The sequence below is a fragment of the Vicia villosa genome, unplaced genomic scaffold (assembly GCF_029867415.1).
Source record: "Vicia villosa cultivar HV-30 ecotype Madison, WI unplaced genomic scaffold, Vvil1.0 ctg.000752F_1_1, whole genome shotgun sequence".
Classification (NCBI taxonomy): Eukaryota; Viridiplantae; Streptophyta; class Magnoliopsida; order Fabales; family Fabaceae; genus Vicia; species Vicia villosa.
The window spans coordinates 686,764-693,215 of NW_026705337.1; the positions used below are offsets into that span (position 1 = coordinate 686,764).

The 6,452-nt window shown below is 26.7% G+C and overlaps 1 long non-coding RNA gene across 1 annotated transcript; it reads left to right on the forward strand.

Moving 5' to 3' along the window:
• The first annotated feature begins 504 nt into the window (after positions 1 to 504).
• Positions 505 to 6,191, forward strand: LOC131630937 (uncharacterized). The gene is made up of 4 exons (XR_009292557.1): positions 505 to 1,060; positions 3,613 to 3,699; positions 4,691 to 4,784; positions 5,403 to 6,191. It is a non-coding gene; the product is annotated as an uncharacterized LOC131630937 (long non-coding RNA).
• Positions 6,192 to 6,452: the final 261 nt, after the last annotated feature.

Sequence of the window (6,452 nt, forward strand, 5' to 3'; positions counted from 1 at the left end):
TCTAAAATATTATATTGAATAAGTATACTTAAATTACTTCGGAAGGATACCGAAAGTGTTTGTATCATTTAAATGAAAAAATAATGGAAAAATTGTGTTTCGTTGCATTTTATACATTTTCAGCGTCTTAAATGTCATTTTGAATCATTTTACTGTCTTTAAGATAAAATTTTGGTTTTAGATCGGTAAAAATGATTCGATGCAATGCACGACATTAATAGGCAAAATAATTCAAGTTTGATTTTTAACTAACTATTTTATGAATCTACGTTGCGCGTAGGATGTATTGTTGCACTCGTTTTATTTTTTCGACGCTGTTTGCGGTCGTATTTTTATCTGTCAGAGTCTATTTAACGAAGTATTTTTAATTGAGTTTTTGAACTTTTCAATATTTTTTTAATTAAATTTTTCGCACGTAGATTATGTTTATATATTCATTTTATTTTTTATATTTTTTTGACCAAACACGCATTTGACAGTAATTCGTTTTGGTTTCCTTTATTTTTTTATCAAACCTCATCCTTCTCCCACTACTATGCTTTGCATCAACAAACAAAACAATCCTCACCCTGCATATTTCAAAACCTCACTCTGAAAATTAGAATTTCAAACCACTATCACAACCCTAATTTCTATCCTATATAAACCCGCCCTTTCACTCTAAATTTGAGGCACAATAAAGTTCCTCTACAAACTATCCATAAATCTCTGCTAAAGAAAAACAACAACCTCATAGCTCAAATCCTTCTTCATCAAAAAACCTTCACTTCTCAATCTCCCTTCAACAACAAGCTCATAAAATTACTATCAAAAGCCTTCACTCTCTTAAACTTTACCCTCAAAAAACAACTGCCATACCCATATTTCTCTTTCATTTTTCCAGAAAAAAACAGCCGCTATATTTGAGATTCTTCCACTTTCCGTCTAACCAAAAACACAAGCTACTTCTACCGGATAACCACTAAAACAATGGCTTTAAAGTGATGTTTTTATCACTGTTATCTAATTTTCAGGACTGAGTGCTCTACTACTCGAGCATTTAGTCAGAGCAGGAATAAAGGTAATTTTTGCTTCAATTTAAATTTGTAATCTTTTGAATATTTTTGTGTTTTTATGGATTAGATTCATAACATCCGACAATTCTTAAGAACTGTTTTTAATTAAATTTAGGAGTAGTGTACTTACTGATTTTTATTTATATTTTTTAATCAAAGATAGTTCACTTAAAATTTATTCAATTAAATAAAAAAAAAAATTAAAAAATAAAAAAGAATAGCTTGGAGAGGAAAAAAAACAATAGAGAAACAAAATAAATACTATTATCAAACTACAGCATAAAAAAATTAATGACACTAATGGCTGAATCATAAGAGAGTGAATAAAAATATTTTTTTACTAAAAATTAACTGTCATATTGTAATTTAACTAAATTAATATTAAACTTTATATCAAATCTAAATTAATAGTTTGTTTTTTGTCAAAATATATTTACATATATCACGGAAGTAATTTTTAGTTCTAAAACATAAGATAGAGACAAAAATTAAATAATTTTAAAACAGAAAAAAATATTAGCAAGTAAAATAGAGAGATCAGAATTATTTTTTGGTAAGGGGTGAAAGGTTCTGTACCATGATCTTTGTTTTGCAATTTAAGTATCATTGATATTTTTTAATAAGTTTAAAAAGCATTAACTAAATAAAACTAAGAAAACTAAAAGATAATTTATAGACGGCCAATTTACCAGCATTTAGAAAAAAATATTAAAATAAACACGAAATCTTGACATTAGTAATAACACAGTGTATATTACTAATTCACAAATGGATTGCATGAGTTTTTTATATTATTTAATTTTGTTTAAAAAAAGTAATAATAATTTTTTAATAATTTAATTTTGTATAGAAAAAAAAGTAACAAATAATCCGACATGAGATTTTCTGTCTCTTATCTTTTCATCTTTCACCTTCTTCTCTCTTCTAATCCAATTTCTTTTCTTCCAACATCTACCAGAAACTCTCCTTTCTTCTACTCTAACTTTTTCCATTCTTTCAATCATGTTTTTCTTTCTTTTTTTTCTTCTTCTTAATTTTCTTTCATCCCTTATTTCTCTTTATTTATGATTTACTATGATTTAGATTTAACTTTGTAATAAAGAACAATATAATTACTTAAGAGAAATGGGTAGAAAAATAGAATTCAAATTATATCTTAAAATATTTTATAATTTATGAAAATACTGTTTTTTTTTAAGTAAGAATATATTGATAGGAGAACCCAAGTTCTCAAACTTGATACAAAAGGATAAAACGCGTAAGTACGCGGAGAAAATTATACGCCAAATACATCTTACGATAAATATTGTTTTGAGATTAAAATTTATATTTTTTTGTTGTTTATGAACATTTATAAATTCTTAAACATCAAAATATGAAACTAATTAATTGTATGGTAATAGTCGTTAATATATTTCAAATAATGGTAAATAATTTTTTGACATCAAAATACCTAGGATATTCAAGTATTATAAAATTGGTTATATCTGAAATATTGCCTAGGATATTTCACATATTTCACAATTAATACTAATTAATTGTTGGTTTTTCACATATTTTGTCATATATCTTATATTAGCATGTTTAAGCTGCTACTACTATATTTACGAAAAATATATTAAAATAGTAAAAAAAAAAATCTTGCACCGTTTGAAAATTTTAGAAAAATAATTTTTAATTTTACTAATAAAAAATTAGTATTGTAGTAAAAATAATTTTCCATGTCCTAAGAAAGAAAATGAAGATATTATTTTTATTCTAATAATTTTTAAAATAAAGAAACTATTTTTACTCAAAGCAATCTCCTTCAAATTTATTTCGGATATGAATTTGAGGATGAGTTGCACAAGTTGAGGTGCAAAGTACAGTCAAATAACAACCGGCTTAGAGCCAGGTTTATTTTCTGCCTCCACAAAGTAGTTGAAGAGGTTACAGTCGTTGTTTACATCAACCGTAATGTATCTTACGTGCTGCTTAAAATCAACTTTGGGATAATTAGGTAATCAGGTTATTTGATCAGTCTCCAAAGTTGAGAAAGCAGTGAAGAAAAATGTGACGGAAATGAAGATGAATGCAAGCATAACAGAAAGAAAATTAAAATGTTGCTAAGGGAAGTCATGTTGAATAGCAGTAGTTCACTTGTCAAAGATTGTTACTGCTATTCAATACGACTTCCCTTAACAACCTTCTAATTTTTCTTTATGTTATGGTTGCATTTGTCTTCATTTCCGTTACATTTTTCTTCCCCTCTTTCTCCACTTTGGAGACTGAGGTAACACAATTACCTAATTAGCCCAAAGTTGATAAGTAGCATGCGAGATACTTTAGATTGATGTAAATAATACTTTGTGGAGGCGGAAAATGAACCTGTCACAAAGCCGATTGTTATTTGGTTTCACAGAGGTAAACTATTCATCTATTTTATTTTTACCATTTACTTTGTAGTTTAATATAATACAAGATAGAGTTTGAGATTGACAATTTCAAAAAATATAAAATAGATGAGAGCATTGCAGAGAAACAAAATTATCATTTACGTTGTTATTTAATCTTGCAGGGTCTGATTGCTCAGTTGTGGAAGGAGCATTTGGTTAACATGGGCCTTTCAGGCTCACCATGTGAGGTTTGGTCAAAAACCATTAAGGTAATTTTACTTAAACAACTTGATTTTTCTTCTTGTTGTAGAACTTGATTTTTCAGCTGAAGTACTGTTTTATATTTATGGCAACTTTAAATATAGTAGCAAGTGAAGTGATAAAAACTATTTATTTTATAATTTTTATTTAATATATATATATATATATATATATATATATATATATATATATATATATATATATATATATATATATATATATATATATATATATATATATATATATATATATATATATATATATATATATATATATATATATATATATATATATATATATATATATATACTAAATATCTTAAAGTAATGAACGACATCTCTCATTAGCTAAACTAAATACTATGTTAGAAATTTCATATGTATAATTATGTTTTTATATAATTAAATTTCAATGATATTATATATAATTTATGATATAAAATTTTATTGAGTTTTTACTTTTCTATTTTTTGATTTATGAAACCTTATTACTTATAGTTATAAATTTGATAAATTAATATTAATATATAACTTGTTTATTTAGGCTAATATGCTGGGTCATATTAGAAAATATTATAGAGTTTAGTTATTTTTCTAGCTTACTTTTTTAATTAAAAAAATTAAAATTGAAAACTTATGTTTGATTAGTTAATTTATAAAAAAAAAATTGTTGTGCTAATTTAATTTTACAAAATTATAGTTATGGCTCTGTCTAATATTTAGACAAAATGCAACACTATTTCTTAGTATTAATAAATTATAAAATATCCTTTTATTAGTATTAATAAAATCTCTGATAAAGTTATTATAAAATATTATTATTACAGTGACAAATATGCTTTATCTTTAATCTCCTACTAGGGTTCGTTTTTTTACTCCAACAATTTTGACTATTTGCTTGTTACTAATGAAATGACAGGCAATACACTTTTACTTTAACAATTTTTAAATTATTGTATCTATGTTATAAATCTTGTAATTACTAACTTGTGATTTCCAGCAAAGGTTCACCTTGTCTTCCTTTGGTATTGATTCAACTAAATTTCCATAGTTCAAGATCAATAAATTCTTCATTGCAAGAGAGAGCTATGCAGGTAATATTTGTGTTTAATGAATTTTTATTTTCTTTTTAGATTTTGTTTATTAACTATTCTAAGTTTTATTGTCTTCAGTTAACTTTGCACCTCAATTTACGCAACTCATCCTCGAAACCAAATCCGAAATAAATTTGAAGGAGATTGTTATGGGTATAAATAGTTTCTTTAGTTTAATAATTATTAGAATAAAAATGATTTTTTCATTTTCTTTCGTAGGATATAGAAATCATTTTTCTACAATACTTATTTTTATTTAGTACAATGGCAAATTATTTTTCTAGAATTTTCAAATTTGTGCAAGATACAATCTTTTATTTTGTAAACAAGCATGAGAACCCTTAGTACTCCTATTAATACTATCTTGTTTATTAAAAAAAAATACAATTTTTATTATTATAATGTATTTTTCATAAATATTTATTGGAAATATAGTAGTTGCAGCTTTAGCATGCTAATATAATATATATGACAAAATATGTGAAAACCAACACCACCAGTAGTAGCAGCAGCAGCCAGTGAACATATAAATTTGTGACTTTCTTTATTTTATTAGATGATAAATGAATTTTAATACTATATATGATAAATAACAGACTTATTTATTGATTTTTTCAGATAAGAAATCCTCTTTTGGAGTATGACAATGACTCTAACTCCACAGCTAATTTTTCTGGAGCCATACACAAATATCCGACTCAACATATTGGATGATTAAGAATATATGCGGTTATGCTTCTATTAGAAAGGAGCATATCACTAACATATAATACAAAGATATCCATTGAGGTGTGTAAATAATATATGAATTAATAAAAAAAAGGAAATTTTCATGTATATTTGCTTTAATTTTTTTTAATAAGCAATGGAATTAACGGGAGTAAAAGTGATGCTCCGCCCCGAAACAAAACGGAAAGCTCCTACCTCTCAAAATACGAGAGCGGTAGGCTATTCCAAGTATAAAAATTACATAAAGACTCTTTCTTATAGAAGGAGCAAAGCCACCACCAAAAAGAATAAACTATATCTGACATACACTCAATTAAGCTCAAAGGTTCTTCTTTAAAATTAACGGCATTGTGCTTAAGCCATAAGCTCCAAGTCGTAGCAAGCCAAATCATCACAGCTATTGTCCTCTTAGTCAAACAAATAAAACTAGAACAATTGTTGAAAATATCCATGAACTCCTCCAAAGACAAGACATCACTAACACCAAGCCACATTTACACCCTTCGCCAAATCCGTAAAGATACTTCGCAAGAACCGAACAAGTGCAATAAAGATTCTTCCTCTATTAAGCACAAGACACACATGGAATCATTTCCTTCTATCATAATACCCCTTCTCACCAAAAGATCTTTTGTTGCAAGTCTATTGTGGATAAATCTCTATCCAAAGAAGAGGATTTTTGAAGGAGCTTTAATTTTCCAAAGATGGGATAAAGTCGTTACCTTGTTGTGATTCAAAGGCGGACCCGAGAGTTTGGCTTTGAAACGATCATAACAAGATTTTACCGAGAAAATCCCGTCTAAATTCAGCCTCCAAGTAAAACTATCTTCTTTGTTAATCTGCACCGTTTGATCTTTGATGTAATCTTCCAACATCACAACACGGGCCAGCATCGGCTGGCCAGCCATAGACGAAAGAAACACGCTGCCAGCCTAGAAA